The sequence below is a fragment of the Sus scrofa genome, chromosome 7, assembly GCF_000003025.6.
Source record: "Sus scrofa isolate TJ Tabasco breed Duroc chromosome 7, Sscrofa11.1, whole genome shotgun sequence".
Taxonomy (NCBI): domain Eukaryota; kingdom Metazoa; phylum Chordata; class Mammalia; order Artiodactyla; family Suidae; genus Sus; species Sus scrofa.
In genome coordinates, this window is record NC_010449.5 from 74,793,754 (window position 1) to 74,815,689 (window position 21,936).

Genomic DNA, 21,936 nt, shown 5'->3' on the forward strand with positions numbered 1-21,936 from the left:
TTCTTGCCATCTTTTAGATTAATGAAGTATTTTTTAAAAATCCATTAGCTCATCTTTCAGCCGGTTAGTTATACATTATTTTTCTAATCTTCTAATTGTTACTCTAGAGAATAAATAATAAAAGTACCGCTATATTAAATGTAATATAAGTTTTACCCCTTCTGGAAAATTCAAGGACTTTAGAAAATTTAACTCCAGGCCAAAGTGTGTCTGTCTGGGCCAGGAAGGAAGGAGGGCACAGGGTACCGCTGTCCAGTTTTCCCAGCACCACTTACTTGACAGAGACAAGACTATGGCATAGAACGACTGGGGCTCACCTCCTCTCACAAAAAAAGCCAAAATTACAACTAACTTTTGAATAGCCAAAACACACTGGAAGCTACCAAAAAAAGATATCCTTTACCCAAAGACAAAGTTGTCACATCAAGAAGGTAGGAGGGGTGCTTTCATGATATAAGCAATCCCATAACCATTGGGTGGGTGACCCACAGACTGGAAAATAACTATATGGCAGAGGCTCTCCCACATGAGTGAGAGTTTGGGGCTCCACATCAGGTTCCCACGCCTGGGGGTCTGGCACTGGGAGGAGGAGCCCCTGAAGCATTTGGCGTTGAAAGCCAGTGAGGCTTGAGCACAGGAGCTCCACAGGACTGGAGGGAACAGATTCCACCATTGGAGGGCACACAAAGGGTTTCTCGTGCACTGGGTTCCAGGGCAAAGCGGGGACTCCATAAGAATCTGGATCAGGCCTACCTGTGGGTCTTAGAGGGTCTCCAGGGAGAGCAGGGGGTGGCTGTGGCTCACTGAGGGGACAGGACAATGGACACAGAGGTCCCAGGAATAATCATCAATGTGAGCTCCCCTGGAGGTTGCCGTTTTGGAAAAATCTGGCCCCACCCATTAGGGTTGAGAAGCCCCAGGCAAAGCAACAAACAGGGTGGGAACAAAGCTCCACATATCAGCAAACAGACTGCCTAAGGTCCTCCCAGGTACACAGCTGCCTCAAATCACACCCAGAAACAAAGCCCCACCCACCAGAGGGACAAGACTCAGCTCCACCTACCAGTGGGCAGGCACCAGTCCCTTCCATCAGGAAGCCCACCACAAGCCCCTGTGTTAACTTCACTCACAAGGAGACAGACATTAGAAGAAGAGAGGCTACAACCCTTACAGCCTGCAAAAAATGAGACCACACAAAAAGCTATACAAAATGAAAAGTCAGAGAAAGATGAGCAAGATGAAGGAAAAAGACAAAACTCAAGAAGAATAGCTAAGTGAAGTGGAGATAAGAAACCTACCTGAAAAAGACTTCAGAGTAATGCTCGTAAGGATGATCCAAGATCTTGGCAACAAACTAGAAGCAAATATCAACAAATTAGAAAAAACCTTTAAAAAAGGCAGAGAAGATTTTTTTTGATACCATATATTTTAATATATAGAAATATTTAACTGGGTGGCATACAACTGTCTCCTCAATATTCTGTAAACCAAATCAGACAATTAAAAAAAATTAACTTTTTTTTAATCAATTCATATTGAGGCAGGAAAGATAGGGCTGGGCCCAAGAACAGCCTCCTTATCTATAGGCAGTACATAAAAAGGTAAGGCCACCTCCTTGTTTTATACTTAATGAGATTACAAAGCATGCAGGAACAGTTTCAGGAACATAAGTTAGATTTTACTAAACTTTTTGACAACTGAATAGTATGAACAGGAAATTGGCACTTCGTTCTGCCCTTTAAAAGGCAGAGAAGATGAAGAACACAATAACCAAAATTAAAAATTCACCAGAAGGAACCAATAGCATAATACAGAAGGCAGAACAACAAAAAAAGCGAGGTGGAAGAAGGACTGGTGGAAATCACTGACATGGAACAGAATAAAGAAAAAAGAATGAAAAGAATTGAGGACAGTCTAAGAGAATTCTGGAACAACTTTAAACACAAGGACATTTGCATTATAGAGCAATCAACAATCTTCTTGTGATCTGGACTAGATTGTAGGAGGTTGGGAAGTGATAAGCAGGAATCATAATATCATTCCTGAAGTCTTTAGGAAATTAATATGGCTGGTGGGGAGTGTGAACTACATTTTACCAAGCTCAGGAGATAGGAAGAAACTGAAACAATAGGATGGAGGGTATAGAACAAGGGAATAGAGATACAGTAATGCTTTAGAAACCAGACCCCAATGCTCCAAAAGAGTATCCAGAATTGCTAGGGGAAAGAGATAATGACACAGAAATAGACAAGGGTCCTGCCCTTCAGGAACCCTGTGCATATCAGGTCTTAGGAAAAAGAAGGTTTTGTGAAGACTCAAGTAGAGTTGGGTGTTGGGGTAAATCAATTAACTACTATCCTCCTTTTCTTCTTTTTATTTCTGGGCCTCCACCAGATAAATTCAAATACTCTTTAAGCATTTTCTCCCTAGCAGGTGAGGGTGGGTAGTAAGGTCTGGATTTTTTTTTTTAAATCTTTTTAGGTCTGTATCTAAACACCTTGGCCTGGCAGTTGGGAGAGCAGGGTTCCAATTGTGACTCTGGGGCAAACTCTCAGAATGGCCCCATGTGGCCACTTGCCTTTCTTTGCCTCAGTTTCTTCACATTTCAGAGGAAGCTGTTCTAAAGTGGGTTTCAATTTTTTTCCTTTTTTAAGACCAGGTATAATTTTGTTCAAGGGAAACTTTGTAACTACCCCTACCTAAAACGGATAATGTGTTTTTCTAATTGAAGACAGGGACTAGAGACCTGAGAATACTTCATTTATTGCCCTTGTCTCAACTGTTTCCTGCAACCTTATTATAACCGCCTGTTAGTTCCATCAGGGTATTTTTTCTCAGTCTTGTCAGATTTTCTATGTAGATGGTCACATCATTTGCAAATAAAGACAGTTTTTTATTCCTTCCTGATCCATACACACTTTATTTCCCTTTCTTGTCTTATTACATCAGCTAAAACATCAGGTGAAAAGGAGTGGTGAGAGAACATCCTTGCCTTATGCTTGATTTCAATGGGAAAACTTTGTTTCTCACCATCACATATGATATTAGCTCTAGGTTTTTTGTAGATATTCTTTATCAAGGTGAGGCTGTTTCCTTCTATTTCTAGTTTTCTGAGAGTTTTTGTTATAAGTGTTAGATTTGTCAAATGCATTTTCTACATCACTGCTAGGATTATGTAATTATGCTTTTAACCTGATGATGTGATGGATTATTTTAATTGATTTTTTCACGTTGAACCAGCCTTGCTTGCACACTAGAGCTAAATCCACTTAATTGGCATATATAATTTTTAAAGATACACTTTTGGATTCAAATTGATGCTCTGCTGAGTATTTCTGCATCTATGTTCATAGGGGGTAATGTTTGGTGGGTTTTTTTGTTTTTTTGTTTTTTTGGTATTAGGGTAATGCTGGCCTCATAGAATGAGTTAAGAAGTAGTCCCTCTGCTTCTATCCTCTAAAAGATATTTCAGAGAATTGGCATAATTTCTGCCTTAAATGTTTGACAGAACTTATTAGTGAACCTATCTGGTGACGGTGCTTTTCTGTTTTGGAAGGTTATTAATTATTGGTAACTTCCTTAACAGATACAGGCCTATTTAGATTTTCTATTTTGTCTTGCTTGAGTTTTGACAAATTCTGTCTTTCAAGAAATTTATCCAGTATTCTTTAATTATCCTGATTGACTGGATGCCCATGTGTTCATTTCTGATATTAGTAATTTATATCCTTTTTTTCTTGATTAGCTAGAGACTGATTGATGTCATCCATCTTTTCAAAGAACCAGGCTTCGGTTTCATTGATTTTTCTCTACTGATTTTGTTTTCAGTTTCATTGATTTCTGCTCTAATTCTCATTATTTCTTCTCTTCCGCCTTCTTTGGTTTACATTTACTCTTTTTCTAGTTTCATAAGGTGAAAACTTACGATTATTGATTTTAATATTTCTTTTCCAATATATGCATCACTGGCTCTAAATTTCCCTCTAAGCATTGCTTTAATTACATCCCATGGTTTTTATACGTTGAATCTTCATTTCATTCAAAATACTGTAAAAAATTTTGACCCATGCAGCATTTAGAAGTGTGTTGTTTAATCTCCACATATTTTGGACTTCTCCACTTATCTTTCTGTTACTGATTTCTAGTTTATTTGTGGTCTGCGAGCAGACATTGTATAATTTCTATTCTTTTAGATTTGTTGAGGGGATAAAGTAGTCTATCGATGTCTATTATATACAGTTGATTCATGGTGTTACTGAGTTCAGCTATGTACTTATTGATCCTACCTATTGGATGTCTCCATTTTGGAAAGAGCTGTGCTGAAATCTCCAGCTATGATAGTGGAGTCTCTTTGCAATTCTATTAATTTTTTCATCACATAGTTTGATGCTCCTGTGGTTAGGCACATACACATTAAACTTATTACATCTTCATGGAGAAATGGCCCCTTTATCATTATGTAATGCCCTTCTTTATTCCTGATAACTTTCCTTGCTTTGAAGTCTTTCTTAAATTAACATAACTACGTCTGCTTTCTTTTGTTAGTATTTAACACAGTATGTGTTTTCCCATTCACTACCTTTTAATCTACATATTTGTTTGTTTGTTGCTTGTTTTGTCTTTTTCAGGGCTGCACCTGCAGCATATGGAGGTTCCCAAGCAAGGAGTCGAATTGGAGCGGTAGCCGCTGGCCTAAGCCATGGCCACAACAACGCCAGATCCAAGCCATGTCTGCAACCTACACCACAGCTCATGGCAACACCAGATCCTTAACCCAATAAGGAGGGCCAGGGATGGAACCTGCATCCTCATGGATACTAGTCAGATTCATTTCTGCTGAGCAATGATGGGAAGTCTTGTTTTTATATTAAAAGTAGGTTTCTCAGAGAAAACATAAGTTGAGTCTTATTTTTTTAATAGACTGCAATCTCTGTGTTTTATTTGGTGCATTTAGACCACTAACATTTGAAATGAGTATTTATAGTGGGATTACTATCTACCATATTGTTACTGTTTTCTATTTGTTGCTCTTGTTCTTTGTTTCTATTCTGTCTTTAACTTTTCTGCTTTTTGTAGTTTTAATTGAGCATTTTATATGATTCCATTTTCTCTCCTTTCTTAGCATATCAACTACACTTCTTTTTTAACTTTTTTTAGTGGTTGTTCAAGAGTTTGCAGTATATTTACAACTAATCCAAGTCCCCTTTCAAATATAACTATATCACTTCATGGACTGTGTGAATACGTTATGAAAACAGAACGATCCTAATTTCTCCCTTTCATTCCTTGTATCATTGCTGTGATTACTTCACTTTTTTTTTTTCCTTTTTACAGCCACAACTTTGGCATACAGAAGTTACTGGGCTAAGGGTTGAATTGCAGCTGCAGCTGAAGACTATGCCACAACCACACCACCACCAGATCCAAGCCACATCTGCAACATATGCTGCAGCTCACAGCAACATTAGATTCTTAACCCATTCAGTGAGACCAGGGGTGGAACCCATATCCTCATGGAGACCACGCTGGGCCCTTAACTTGAGCCACAATGGGAACTCCCTATTTTATATAATCTTGTATTATATAATGTATATAATACTCAGCTGTCTATGCTTATGTACATATAATATACATATCATGTATATATATGTATATACACAATACATCTATAAATATTGTGTATATACATATATATACATGGGATCCCACTACAGATACCAAAGATATTAAAAGGATAATCAAGGAATACTATGAGCAATTCTACATCCACAAATTTGATAACCTAGATGAAATGAACCAATTATTCAAAAGATACAATTTGCCAGAAATGTGTGTAACTGAATGCATTATATCCATTTTGCCATAATTTGCCAAAAGCGTGTGTGTGTGTAACAGAATGCCCATTTTATTGGGCAAACTGCTTTCTGTTAGTACAATTAAGAATAAGAAAGATAGAAAGGTTTTTGTTTTATTTTTACTATTCCTTCTTCAATGTCTTTTCTTTATTCATGTAGATCTGCATTTCTGATTTACTTTCCTTCTTTCTAAAGAACTTTAACATTCTTCGCAAGGCTGGCCTAGTGGCAACAAGTTCCCTCAATTGTGTTTGTTTTAGAAAGTATTTCTCCTTCACTTTTTTTTTTTTTTTTTTTTACAATTACATTTTTTCCCCCACCCTTTCTTCTGTTGCAACATGAGTATCTAGACAAAGTTCTCAATGCTATTCAGCAGGATCTCCTTGTAAATCTATTCTAAGTTGTGTCTGATAAGCCCAAGCTCCCGATCCCTCCCACTCCCTCCCTCTCCCATCGGGCAGCCACAAGTCTCTTCTCCAAGTCCATGATTTTCTTTTCTGAGGAGATGTTCATTTGTGCTGGATATTAGATTCCAGTTATAAGTGATATCATATGGTATTTGTCTTTGTCTTTCTGGCTCATTTCACTCAGGATGAGATTCTCTAGTTCCATCCATGTTGCTGCAAATGGCATGATGTCATCATTCTTTTTTATGGCTGAGTAGTATTCCATTGTGTATATATACCACCTCTTCCGAATCCAATCATCTGTCGATGGACATTTGGATTGTTTCCATGTCCTGGCTATTGTGAATAGGGCTGCAATGAACATGCGGGTGCATGTGTCTCTTTTAAGTAGAGTTTTGTCCGGATAGATGCCCAAGAGTGGGATTGCGGGGTCATATGGAAGTTCTATGTATAGATTTCTAAGGTATCTCCAAACTGTTCTCCATAGTGGCTGTACCAGTTTACATTCCCACCAACAGTGCAGGAGGGTTCCCTTTTCTCCACAGCCCCTCCAGCACTTGTTATTTGTGGATTTATTAATGATGGCCATTCTGACTGGTGTGAGGGGATATCTCATGGTAGTTTTGATTTGCATTTCTCTTATAACCAGCGATGTTGAGCATTTTTTCATGTGTTTGTTGGCCATCTGTATATCTTCTTGGAGAAATGTCTTTTCAGGTCTTTTGCCCATTTTTCCATTGATTGATTGGCTTTTTTGCTGTTGGGTTGTATAAGTTGTTTATATATTCTAGACATTAAGCCCTTGTCCGTTGCATCATTTGAAACTGTTTTCTCCCATTCTGTAAGTTGTCTTTTTGTTTTCTTTTGGGTTTCCTTTGCTGTGCAAAAGCTTTTCAGTTTGATTAGGTCCCATGGGTTTATTTTTGCTCTGATTTCTATTGCTTTGGGAGACTGACCTGAGAAAATATTCATGATGTTGATGTCAAGAGAGTGTTTTGCCTATGTTTTCTTCTAGGAGTTTGATGGTGTCCTGTCGTATATTTAAGTCTTTCAGCCATTTGGAGTTTATTTTTGTGCATGGTGTGAGGGTGTGTTCTAGTTTCATTGCTTTGCATGCAGCTGTCCATCTCCTTCACTTTTGAAAGATAATTTCACAGGGTACAGAATTCTAGGATGGTGGCTTTTTTTCTTAATGCTTTAAACATTTCCCTTCATTTTCTCCTTGCTTGCATGGCTTCTGAGGAGAAGTTGGATTTCATTCTCGTCCTTGTTCCTCTATAGGTAAGGCTTTTTTTTTCCCCCTCGGGTTTCTTAAAAATTTTTTCTTTTTCTTTGATTTTCTATAGTCTGAAAAGAATATACTTAGGTGTGGTTGGTGAAGGGCGAGGGTGTGATTTATCCTGCTTGGTGTTCTCTGAACTTCCTGGACCTATGACTTCATGTCTGGCATTAATTTGGATAAATTCTCAGTAATTATTGTTTCAAATATTTTCTTTCTTCAGCCACACCCCCAGCATATGGAAGTTCTCAGGCCAGGGATCAAATCCAAGCCACAGGTGAAGCAATGCCAGATCCTTAACCCACTGTGCCTGGCTGAGGATTGAACCTTCACAGCTGAAGAAACAATGCCAGATCTTTAACCCACTGTGGCACAACAGGAACTCCTCAAACGTTGCTTCTATTCCTTTCTTTCTACTTTTTCTAGTATTTCCGCTTCTCATGTTACACCTATGTAGTTGTGCACCTTTGTTTGTAGCTGTCCCACAGTCCGTGGATATTCTGGTTTTTTTTCAGTCTTGGTTCTCTTTGCTTTTCAGTTTGGGAGGTTTCTACTGAGATATCCCTAAGCACTGAACTTCTTTCCTCTACTGTGTCCAGTCAACTAATGCGCTCATCAAAGGCACTCTTCATTTCTATTGTTTTGATTGGCAGCACATCTTTTTGACTCTTTCTTAGTAGTTCCATTACTCTTCTTAGTAGTTCCATTACTCTTCTTACATTGCCCATTAGTCTTGCACACTACTTTACACATTAAAGCCCACAGCATATTAATTATAATTGTTTTAGATTTGTGGTCTGAAATTTCAATATCTTTGCCATGTCTAGTTTTTTGATGCTCACTCTGTCTCATAATTATGGCCTTTTGCTTTTTAGCATACCTTGCAATTTTTTTTCTTCTTGATAGCTGGACCTAATACACTAGGTAAAAGGAACTGGAACAGGTTTTCAGTAATGTGGTGGTGATGAGGTGTGGGTGGGGGGGGGGCATTCTCTATGGCCCTGTGATTAGGTCTCAATCTTTGAGTGAGCCTATGCCTCCGTATTGTGAACTTCACATGTGCTTCTCAGGTCCCCCCCTCAACCCCGTCCCCTGGGTGGGACAAGATAGCTAGAGGTGGCTGGAGTTAGGAATTTTTCCCCCTGTTGGTTAGACTCTGATAATACCCCAGCAGGTTAGGTTCTGGTTAACTAGGTTTTTCCTGAGGGCAGGCCTTGTAAAGAACAGTGTTCTATTTCAAAATGGTTCCTTTTCACTTCTTCTGCCAGAGCAGGAGGGGGATGTTCCTATGATATTTACTGTGAAAACCTGTTTGAACTCCTGGCAGAAAATCTCCCAAACACAAGTCAGTGTTTGAGACCACTCCCCATCTCCTGCCTCTGCAAGTACCAGCAATGGCCACCCTTGCCATGTTCAGATACCATGCCAGGGTCCAGCTGGCTCTGTTCCCTACAACTGTGCATTCAGCCACCACAGCCCTGACCCAATGTGGAGCTGCACTGTGAAATACATGGGACTTGCATATACCTTAAGTATGGATTAAAGGAGGTAAGCATATAATTATCTTGAGATGCTGAAAAATAATTTGATAAAATGTAATATTAAGATTTCTAAAAATGTTTGTAAGCCAGGATTATAAGAAAATTTCCTTAATACAATAAACATATAACAAGTATTATCTTAATAAAACATTTCATCTGCTAATAAAAAAAAAGGAATACATGGGACTTGAACAGATACTTCACTCTAGCTGAGATATGGGCTGGGGCAGTTGCAGGAAATGGACCAGAGTCCTGGTAGTTTCGATATGCTTCCTCTGCCTTGTTTTGGGAGTAGGCAAGATCTTTATGAGTGGAGTCTAAGGTTTCTTACAGCCCTGCTGTCACTCCCACTGGCTTTCAAGTCAGATAAGGGACTTATCCTCCTGGTGTCAGATCTCAGGGTTGGGGCATGCCCAGCATGTGGTTTGTACTGCTCACTCACCAGGGAGCATCCCTCTCCTCTCCTGTGTCCTCTCTAGGGGTGCAAGCTCAATCAATTTTCTTCCCTTCCGACCTGATTCTCTGTGGATCTTTCTCACAGCCTTGGCAGAATAAGAGTCTTCCTGTCGGTCTCCCATTTATTTTCAGTGAGAATTTCTCTACATGCAGATGCATTTTTGACGTACTCATGGGGGGAGGTGACCTCTGTATCCTCCTACTCTGCCATCTTGATCTCCATTCATAAATAAGTATCCTTAATTGTACTATATTGTGTAGCTGACATCTTCCTATAAACAAAGCTCCAGATTCAGAAGGCTTCACTGGCAAATTCTACTAAACATTTAAGGATCGAATAATACCACTTCTACCAAACCTTCTTAGAAAACAGAAGAGGAGGACACATTTCCCAACATATTCTTTGAGGCTGGTATCACCCTCAAAGAATATCGAAGAATATCAAAACAAGACAAACACATTACAATCAAAGGAAACCATGGACAAATATCCCCCATGAATACTGTATTATCTATTGCTGCATATCAAATTACCCTAAAACTTAGTAATTTAAAACATAATTTCTGTGAGTTGGGACCCCAAGTGTTACTTAGCTAAGTCTTACTGGTCCACTTTCACCTATGAGGTTAGGTTGCTGAATGGGGCTGCAATCTCATCTGAAGATTCAACTGGAACTAAAGAAGATTCTAAGCTCACTCATGTGGTTGCTGACTGGCTTTGGTTTTACACAGCTAGGGGCCTCAGTTCCTCATAATCTATGGAACTGAGAGCCTCAGTCTATCACCACACTGTGTGGGCAGCCCACAGGGTTATGCACAACATGCCATTTTGCTTCTCCCAGTGCAAAGGAGCAAGGAAGAAGACAAAAAGTCCTCACTAAAGAAGCCACGTTCTTTAGCAACCTAATCTTGAAAGTGGCATCCTATCATTTCTAGGATATTCTATTAATTAACAATGAGTCAGTCAGTCTGAGCCATACTCAAAGAGAACAGATTACACAACTGCATAAGCATCAAGAGGCACGGATCATGGAGGGCCATCTTAGAGACTGCCCATTGCAATAACAGGTGCAAAAATTCTTAACGAAATTTTAGTAAATCAAATATAACACCCATAAAAAGGAACAATGCATCATAATCAAGTGAAGTTTATCTTGAGGTTGTAAAGTTAAACATTCAAAACTCAGTATAATTCACCATGCTAACAGACTAAAAATGAAAAACCGTAAGATCATTGTAATCAATGCAGGAAAGTCTTTTTGTTTATTTTTGACTTCTAAAGCTAGTTTCTTTTTTACTGAAGTATAGTTGATTCATAATATTATATTAGTTTCAGGTGTTCAGCATAGCAATTCTATTTTGGTAGATTATACTCCATTATAAGTTATTATAAAATAATGGATATAAGCCCCTGTACAAACGATATGCCCTTGTTGCTTATCTATTTTATACACAGTAGTTTGTATCTCTTAATTCCATACCCCTAATTTGTCCCTCCCCACGTCCCTCTTCTTTTTGGTAACCACAAGTTTGTTTTCTATGTCTGTGAGCCTGTTTCTGTTTTACATTTACATTCACTTGTATTATCTTTTAGTTTCCACATAAGTGATGTCATACAATATCTGTCTTTCTCTGATGTATTTCACTAGGCATAATATTCTCTAGGTACATCCACATTGCTGCAGAGGTTTCTTTTTTTAATAACTGGGTAATACTGCATATATTTAATGTACCCATATATATATCATGTATTTATCCGTTCACCTGTTGATAGGCACTTGGGTTGCTTCCACAGCTATTGTAAATACTGTTCCTAGAAACACTGGGGCACATTTATCTTTTCAAATTAGTGTTTTTGTTTTTTATGGATATATAGCCAGGAGTGGAACTGCTTAATCACACTGCAGTTTCATTTTTAGTTTGAGAAACTTTCATACTGTTTCCTATAGTGGCTACACCAAATTTATGTTCCCACCAACAGTGTACGAGGACTCCCTTTTATCCATGTCCTTTGCAACATTTGTTATTTGCAGACTTTTTGATAATAAGTCATTCTGACAGGTGTGAGGTCATGCTGCAGTTCTGATTTTCATTTATTCAATAATTAGTTATGTTGAGCATATTTTAATGTGCCATTAGCCATCTGCAGGTCTTTGTTGGAAAAATTCTATTCAGGCCTTCTGCCCATTTTTTGATTGGATTGCTTGGTTTTTTAATATTGATTTGTATGAACTGTTTATATATTTTGGATATTATCCCCTTGTCAGTCACATCCTTTGCAAATATTTTCTCCCACCCTGTAGTTTGTCTTTTTGTTTGTTGATGGTTTCCTTTGCTGTGCAAAAGGTTTTAAGTTCAATTATTTTTGCTTTAATTTATTTTGCCTTACTGCTAACAACCTTAAAGGACAAATCAACAATAACACAATAATAGTGGGGGACTTTAACACCCCACTTACAGCAATGGACAGATCATCCAGACAGAAAAATCAATAAGGAAACACAAGCCCTGAATAAAGCATTAAACCAGATGGACTTAAAAGATATTTATAGGACATTCCATCCAAAAGCAACAGAATACACTTTCTTTTCAAGTGCACATGAAACATTCTCTAAGATTTATCACATCCTGGGCTACAAATCCAACCTCAGTAACTTTAAGAAAATTGAAATCATATCAAGCATCTTTTCCGACCACAACACTATACGACTGGAAATCAACAACAAGAAAAAAACTGCAAAAAACACAAACACGTGGAGACTAAACAACATGCTACTAAACAACCAATGAATCACTGAAGAAATCAAAGAGGAAATTAAAAAATACCTAGTAGCAAATGACAACAAAGATACAACACTCCAAAACCTATGGGATGCAGCAAAAGCCATTGTAAGAGGAAAGTTTATAGCAATACAAGCCTACCTCAGGAAACAAGAAAAAGCTCAAATGAATGAACTAACTTTATAGTTAAAGCAGCTCGAGAGGGAAGAACAGATAAGACCTAAAGTTAGTAGAAGGAAAGAAATCATAAAGATCAGAGCAGAAATCAATGAAATAGAAACAAAGAAAACCATGGAAAAGATCGATGAAACAAAAAGCTGGTTCTTTGAAAAGATCAAGAAAATTGATAAACCCTTAGCCAGACTTATCAAGAAAAAAAGAGAGAGGACTCAAATCAATAAAATTAGAAATGAAAAAGGAGAATTAACAATGGACATCACAGAAATACAAAGTATCATAAGAGACTACTATATGCAACTATATCCAATAAAATGGAAAACCTAGAAGAAATAGCAAATGCTTAGAAAAGTACAATCTTCCAAGACTAAACCAAGATGAAACAGAAAAGATGAATGGACCCATCACAAGAACTGAAATTGAAACTGTGATGAAAAAACTTCCAACAAACAAAAGTCCAGGACCAGATGGCTTCACAGGCAAATTATATCAAACATTTAGTGAAGAGCTAACACCTCTCCTTCTGAAACTATTTCGAAAAACTGCAGAGGAAGGGATACTCCCAAACTCATTCTATGAGGCCATCATCACCCTGATACCAAAACCAGACAAAGATACCACAAAAAAAGAAAATTACAGGCCAATTTCACTGATGAACATCGATGCAAAAATCCTCAACAAAACACTAGAAAACCATATCCAAAAATATATTAAAAGGATTGTACATCATGATCAAGTGGGATTTATCCCAGGGATGCAAGGGTTCTTCAATATCTGCAAATCCATCAGTGTGATACACCACATTAACAAACTGAAGAATAAAAACCCTATGATCCTCTCAATAGATGTGGAAAAAGCCTTTGACAAAATCCAACACCCATTTCCGATAAAAACCCTTCAGAAAGTGGGCATAATGGGAACCTACCTCAACATGATAAAGGCCATATATGACAAACCCACAGCGAACATCATTCTCAATGGTGAAAAGCTGAAAGAGTTCCCACTGAGATCAGGAACAAGACAAGGTTGTCTGCTCTCACCACTACTCTTCAACATAGTTCTGGAAGTCCTAGCCACAGCAATCAGAGAAGTAAAAGAAATAAAAGGAACCCAAATTGGAAAAGAAGAAGTAAAACTATCACTATTTGCAGATGACATGATACTATACCTAGAGAATCCTAAAGATTCTACCAGAAAACTGTTAGAATTCATCCATGAATTTGGCAGTCACAGGATACAAAATTAATACACAGAAATCGACGGCATTTCTATACACTAACAATGAAAGAGCAGAAAGAGAAATTAGGGAAGCAATCCCATTTACCACTGCATCCAAAAGAATAAAATACCTAGGAGTAAACCTACCTAAAGAGACAAAAGACTTCTACTCTGAAAACTATAAGACACTGATGAAAGAAATCAAAGATGACACAAATAGATGGAAAGACATACCATGCTCTTGGATTGGAAGAGTCAATAATTATCAAAATGACTATACTACCTAAGGCAATCTACAGATTCAATGCAATCCCTATCAAATTACCAAGGACATTTTTCACAGAACTGGAACAAAGTATTTTAAAGTTTTTTTGGAAGCACAAAAGACCCAGATTAGCCAAAGACATCCTGAAAAAGAAAAATGGAGCTGGAGGAATCAGGCTCCCAGACTTCAGACTATACTACAGAGCAACAATCATCAAAACCATACAGTACTGGCACAAAGACACAAATATAGATCAGTGGAACAAGATATAAAGCCCAGAATTAAATCCATGCACCTACAGCCAACTAATCTGTGACAAAGGAAGCAAGAATATACCATGGAGAAAGGACAGCTTGTTCAATAAGTGGTGCTGGGAAAACTGGACAACCACATGGAAAAGAAGGAAATTAGAACACTCCCTAACACCATACACAAAAATAAACTCCAAATGGATTAAAGACCTAGATATAAGACCAGACACTATCAAACTCCTAGAGGAAAATATAGGCCAAACACTCTCTGACATAAACGACAGCAACATGTTCTCAGATCCACCTCTCAGAGTAATGACAGTAAAAACAAAAATAAACAAGTGGGACCTAATCAAACTTAAAAGTTTCTGCACAGCAAAGGAAACCCTAAACAACACAAAAAGACAACCCACAGAGTGATTGCAAATGAATCAACTGACAAGGGATTAATCTCCAAAATTTATAAACACCTTCTGCAGCTCAATACCAAAAAAATAAACAACCCCATCAAAAAATGGGCAGAAGATCTAAACTGACAGTTCTCCAAAGAAGACATACAGATGGCCGAGAAACACATGAAAAGATGTTCAATATCACTATTAGAGAAATGCAAATCAAAACCACTAGAAGGTACCACCTTACACCAGCCAGAATGGCCATCATCCAAAAGTCTACAAATAAGAAGTGCTGGAGAGGCTGTAGAGAAAAAGGAACCCTAGTACACTGTTGGTGGGATTGTAAATTGGTGCGACCACTGTGGAGAGCAGTATGGAGATGCCTCAGAAAACTAAACATAGAACTACTATTTGATCCAGCAATCCCACTCCTGGGCATCTATCCAGAGAAAACCATGACTCGCAAAGACACATGTAATCCGATGTTCATTGCAGCACTCTTTTCAATAGCCAAGACATGAAAACAACCTAAATGTCCATCGACAGAGGAGTGGATCAAGAAGACGTGGTGTATATACACAATGGAATATTACTCAGCCATTAAAAGGAATGAAATACCAGCATTTTTAGCAACATGGATGGACCTAGAAATTATCATGCTAAGTGAAGTCAGCCATACAATGAGAAATCAACATCAAATGCTTTCACTGACATGTGGAATCTGAAAAAAGGACAGACTGAACTTTGCAGAACAGATGCTGACTCACAGACTTTGAAAAACTTATGGTCTCCAGAAGACACAGTTTGGGGGGTAGGGGGATGTGCTTGGGTTGTGGGATGGAAATCCTATGAAATCAGATTGTTATGATCATTATACAACTACAGATGTGATAAATTCATTGAGTAATAAAAAAAAAGACAAAAAAATTTCTTTTGCCTTAAGAGACAGGTCCAGAAAAAGAATTGCTACAATTTATGTCACAGGGACTTCTGCCTATGTTCTCTTCTAGGAGTTTTATGGTTTCAGGTCTTACCTTTAGGTCTTTAACCACTTTGAATTTATTTCTGTAATGGTGTGAGGAAGTGTTCCAATCTTATTGCTTTACATGTACCTGTTCAATTTTCCTAGCATCATTTGCTGAAGAGACTTTCTTTTCTTCATTGCATATTCTTTTTTCTGTTTTTTTTTTCTTTTTTCTTTTTTCTTTTTTTTGCTTTCTAGGGCCACACCCACGGCATGTGGAGGTTCCCAGGCTAGGGGTCTAATTGTAGCTACAGCTGCTAGCCTACACCATAGCCACAGCAATGCGGGATCTGAGCTTCGCCTGTGACCTACACGAGAGCTCATGGCAACACCAGATCCTTAACCTACTGAGTGAGGTCAGGAATCAAACCCAAGTCCTCATGGATACTAGTTGGGCCCATGAACCACTGAGCCATGAGAGGAACTCCCACATATTCTGAACTTCTTTGTCACAGATCAATGGACTGTGGGTGCTGTGAGTTTATTTATGAGCTCTCTATTCCTTTCCATTGATCTATGTGTCTGTTTTTGTGCCAGTACCATATTGTTTTGATTACTGTAGTTTTGTAATAGAGCCTGAAGTATGGGAGGTTATACCTCTGGCTTTGTTCTTTTTTCTCAAGATTGTTTTGGCAATTAAGGGTCCTCCAGGATTCTGTATGGATTTTAGGATTATTTGTTCTAGTTCTCTGAAAATTTTCCTGGGTATTTTGATAGGGACTGCATTAAATCCATAGATTGCTTTGGGTAGTATGGCCGTTTTAACAATATGAATTCTTCCAATCCAAGAGCACTAAATATCTTTCCATTTCTTTGTGGCATCTTCAATTTCTCCATCAATATTTTACATTTTTCAGAGTATATATCCTTCACTTCCCTGATTAAATTTATTCTTAGATAGTTTATTCAACTAAGGCTTCAGGAGAACGCCCATATATTTCAGTTCTGCAACACTATGACCAATCAGCCCAAGTCAAAGACCTCTATTTGTCAACCTCTCTTGAGTTCAACCTCAACTCTGATACCCATTACAGTAACCAAAACCCATCTTAACAGTGGTGGCCAGGCTTCTCCCACCCTGGGATCCTATCATCACCTTGGACCTTAGGGATCTCAGTTTAATAGCAGTTCCCAGCATCATTACAGGCCTGCAGCAAATATCCACTACACTGCTCTTCAAGGATGCCAACGCTGCCCCCCAATGTATTTTTCTTTTTTTTTAATCTTTTTTTTTGAAATTTATTATCAAATCATGTTTTTGTTTTTTGTTTTGTCTTTTTGCCATTTCTTGAACTGCTCCTACGGCATATGGAGGTTCCCGGGCTAGGGGTCAAATCGGAGCTGTAGCTGCCAGCCTACGCCAGAGCCACAGCAACGCAGGATCCGAGCTGCGTCTGCGACCTACACCACAGCTCACAGCAACGCCGGAACCTTGACCCACTGAGCAAGGGCAGGGATCGAACCCGCAACCTCATGGTTCCTAGTCGGATTTGTTAACCACTGCGCCACAACGGGAACTCCCCCCAATGTATTTTTCAAAGTTAGTGGAAGTAGTGTTCTCGCACTCTCCTAAGACATACTTATGCCTCACTTAACAAATCAACCCTACTTTTGATTTCCCTAAGCTTCGGATACCTTCCTGTACAAGTATAACAAAGGAGTTCTGGTATCTCAACTTCACTTAGTATAGGCCATTTTTATGTCTATACCTAACAAACTAGGCAAACAGTTGACACCATTTTGATATGCTTGATCTAATATACTGACATTACAATCTCAACTTAATGCATCCTATCAACAAAGAAAGCCTACCCCATATAAGTATATAAGTACTCACTTCTTATATCATACATGGACACCCTTAAGATCCATTCCCGTTCCTGTCTCTGTTGATGTAAATTAGCAATAATCTTGCAGTAGTTTTGGTATATACTGCAATTACTCATAAGTCACAATCACCTCTGAGATCTACAGGGACTTGGGTCTAGTTATAGATCTAGAAGCAATATAAGGCAGTGCGAGGAGGTCAACAGTTCCCTGCAAAGTAACTACCTCAGGGAATCCCATTACAAGGAAAGACTAATCTCCCACTGGAGAAGATTAGTCTTCTGTTACTGCGAAGGAGGACTGGAGGAAGTTAGGAGTTCAAGGTTCCAGCTTCGTCAGACTCTGCCCAAATACATTCCAATTCCAATTTTCAGAATCTCAACTAATACCTTAACTTATTTAAGGGACTCTGCCAGGTTGGAAATTCAGTATGTGCTATAAGTCACCCACAGGATTTACATGTTGACTTGGTTGTTAGAAATCTCAGACATGAGTTTATTAAGTTTCTTTTATGGCGGTCACAGAAGATTTGGCAAATGTAAGCTTGCAAGGTAAAGCTCATCATTGTCTCTTCCTAAGTTCTTTAGTGCACTCAGAAGCAATTGATTAACCTTATTATACTCCTTATTTCCACTAATATATTCTACGGCAGCAAGTACTTGGTCATCTAAAGTCTTACCACTGAGTACAGGTTATCTACTGGGAATAAATTAAGTAACGGATTTGCTGCTGTATGCCATAAATGATCATTTATAACTAATATCTATAATCACTTACAACAGGGCAAGTGTTACCTTTAAGTGTATCAAATTACAGAACAGACAACCCGGGCCAAGTTTCAAACCCTAAGTTTAGGTTCCCCTGGATCCCCTTCAGAGAAAATATCTCTTTTATTTAGAGTTCAGTCATGGAAGCAGAAGCACTATGAGTGATGTACAATAAGTGATTTATTCTAAAAATTGTATCTTAGGGTGTGCTCAGAACAGGAGACCCCTGTTTACAACACACACAACAGAACTTTGGGTTCACTGTGACAAGGGGCACAAAACTCATGGCCTTCTTAGGAATAAATATCCAGCATGTGTCCCTCTGCATCTCCACATGGCTACTGGGAAGGGCCAGGGGGATGGGGCTTTTAAAAGAAAAGCTGCAGCATTTTGTGAGGTAGTTTGCCACCTAGATCCTGTCCAGTCTATGCATGGGTGGGCCAAGAGTGGTCTTACAGACATAAAGGCTTTGAACCTCTCTTTTCAAGGAAAAAAAAGAAAAAGAAAAATAGGTTCCCCCTATATGCCATTCTGGAAAAGGCAAAATTATGGAAACAGTAAAAAGATCAATGGTTGCTAGGAGTCTAGAGAGAGGGGAAATGAATATTCACAGAATTTAGAAGTTTTTTAGAGTGATGAATATACCTTGTATGACATTAAAATTGTTATGTTCAACCTTGGTTTAAAAAAAAGGGGAAAAAGGGGGAGCACTCTGGTGAATGATGCTGATAATGGCCTTGCATGTGTGGGGAGGGGATATATGGGGAATTTCTGTACCTTCCTGGCAATTTTGTTGTAAACCTAAAACTGCTTCCAAAAAAAAAAAAAAGAATTAGGAGTTCCCGTCGTGGCGCAGTGGTTAACGAATCCGACTAGGAACCATGAGGTTGAGGGTTCGGTCCCTGCCCTTACTCAGTGGGTTAACGATCTGGCGTTGCTGTGAGCTGTGGTGTAGGTTGCAGACGCGGCTCGGATCCCGCATTGCTGTGGCTCTGGCGTAGGCCGGTGGCTACAGCTCCGATTCAACCCCTAGCCTGGGAACCTCCATATGCCGCGGGCGCGGCCCAAGAAACAGCAACAACAACAACAACAAAAAAAAGACAAAAGACAAAAAAAAAAAAAAAAAAAAAAAAGAATTAACACTCAGGGGTAGACATTTTTGGGGAAAAAAATGTATCTTATAAAATTATGGTAACCAGTGAAATCCTCTCTAGATCCTTCTTGATAATGTTTTCTTTTGGTTTATTTTTACAGTCCAGGAAAGCCAGATGTTATATGGAAGATTATGTGATTGCAGTCAAACAGATACGGGTTTGACACCTACTTCTAATATTTACTGGCTTTGAAGTCTTGTCAAGTAACTCAAATTCTCTGAGCTTCAGTTTCCCCTTCCATAAAATGAAAACACTATTTCTCAGGGTTGATGTTGGGGTGAACGCATCCATGTGCAATACCACATTTTCTTGATTCCAAGATGCATAATATTTCACCTTTTAACCTCTTTACAACAAGAACAAATCTTGTAATCAATGGCATGTTATTGTCTAATTAAGAACAGTTTGGGGGAGTTCCCGTTATGGCGCAGTAGTTAACAAATCTGACTAGGAACCATGAGGTTGCGGGTTCGATCCCTGGCCTTGCTCAGTGGGTTAAGGATCCAGCGTTGCCGCAAGCTGTAGTGTAGGTTGCAGACACGGCTCGGATCTGGCATTGCTGTGGCTCTGGCATAGGCCGGTAGCTACGGCTCTGACTAGACCCCTAGCCTGGGAATCTCCATATGCTGCGAGAGCGGCCCTAAAAGAGGCAAAAAGACAAAATAAATAAGTAAGAACAGTTTTGGAGTTCCCATCATGGCTCAGTGATTAACGAATCTGACTGGGAACCATGAGGTTGCAGGCTCAATCCCTGGCCTCGCTGAGTTAGTTAAGGATCCATCATTGCCATGAGCTGTGGTAGGTCGCAGACACGACTTGGATCCTGCACTGCTGTGGCTCTGGCGTAGTTGCTGCTACAGCTCCGATTAGACCCCCAGCCTGGGAACCTCCACATGCAGCAAGTATGGCCCTAAAAGGACAAAAGACAAAAGACAAAAAAAAAAAAAAAAAAAAACCAACAACAACAACAACAGTTTTTCCCCTTTCTCAGTGGCACATAAAATAATGAAAGTCCAGAGTAACATCTCAAATGATAACAGGTGCAGGAATCATTTTATTATCACACCAAGTGTGACCCTCCGTGCGTAAGTGGAAAACCCCAAGACTCCCTAAAGAACGTAAGTGTTTTCCTCTATACATTGCATTCCTTTCCCCATTCATTGGATTAGCCCTTCATCTCATATTCCTTATTATTCAGATTAGTGGAATTGAAAATGGGAGTTTCAGAATCTGACATATTAAATGTTAGATCTTGCTGCTATGTGACATTCTGAGCTTCAGTTGAGTGCTCTCTAATTATGTATAATAATACTTACGCAATAGGACTGTTACAAAGATTAAATGAGATGATGCATTTAAAGTCCTATCAGTGCCAACTATATTGAGGGTAGTCAATAAATTCTCCCTTATTCCTTCCTTCTCTCACTGCTACCATCTATTCTCCTACTAATTATTCAGACTAAAGGAAAGGTTGATCTTCTATAGATCAGGGGATACAGAACTATGGCCCTCAGGTCAAATCAGCTTACCATCTGTTTTTGTAAGTAAAATTTTATTGAAACACAGTCACACTTATTTGTTTACATATTGTCTATGGCTGTTTTTTGCTATAACAGCAGAGGGGAATAGTTGCTAGAAAGACAGGATGGCTCAAAGATGAAAGTACCGTCTGGCTATATACAGAAAAAGTCTGCTCATCCCTATTCTAGATCTCTACAGCATCTAAAAATTCTACCTCCCCTCCCTCTGCATTACTATTCTGGCTCTAGGGAGCTGTATTAGATGAAAAAGGTGAATGCCTCATTCAAGGAGTCAGGATTCTTAGGCTCTAACTAAAGCTTCAATACTAGCAGAGCAGAATGGAAAGTTGTGAGAACTGCTGATGAGGAAGATAACCAGGCCAGAGTGAAGGGCAAAAATGTGACTATGTCATTTCTGTGGTTTGCAGCCCTCCCCCTTCCTTTTAAGTCTAGAGTTATAAAAGCAGGGCAAGGGAGGGGGTGACAGAAGCAGCTAACAACGGGCAGCATCACTGGGAAAATGCAAGCCCTACACCTTCTATTGGTCGTTCTCTTGCCTCCTTAAGCTAGAGCTGGTGAATCTAGGGTGGAACTCTCTGTCCTCTGGGTCATCAGCTCCTATTCTTAACTTACTGAGCTGAATCAAAAAGGACCCTAAATTGTAATTGCAATGTATACATGTAAGGATAACCTGACCCCCTTGCTGTACAGTGGGAAAATAAAAAAAAAAAAAAGGACCCTAAATTAACACTGCAAGACCCCACTGCAAGTGTTCCAGAGGGAAACCTCTGTCTGGGAGTCACACTCTTTCCCTGCAGTTGATAAAAGTGTCCCAGGGATGGGAAGTCTTGGAAGAATCAGAAAACTGGCTTTGGAAGTTCCTCTTGACCTTGCCACAAAATATTCCCAATTCTGATTCATGGTCCTTCTCTGAGCTTGCTCTAGTGTGGAAGAGGTCAGGGGACATGAAGAGATGTTTCATGGCAACACAGAATCAAGACTAGTCACTGTGTTCTAAAA

General features: G+C 39.0%; 1 protein-coding gene across 22 annotated transcripts in view; it reads right to left on the reverse strand.

The window, feature by feature from the left end:
• LOC100156469 (mast cell protease 2) overlaps positions 1-21,936 on the reverse strand; it is a 65,415-nt gene that overhangs the window by 11,461 nt on the left and 32,018 nt on the right. For 17 of the 22 annotated variants that reach the window (XR_002345905.1, XR_002345901.1, XR_002345892.1 and 14 more), the window contains one exon: positions 1,299-1,354. The exons of the other annotated variants lie outside the window; for them this stretch is intronic. The gene's annotated coding sequence lies outside the window, so the exon portion shown is untranslated. The remainder of the gene's footprint in view (positions 1-1,298; positions 1,355-21,936) is intronic. 22 annotated transcript variants of the gene reach the window in all.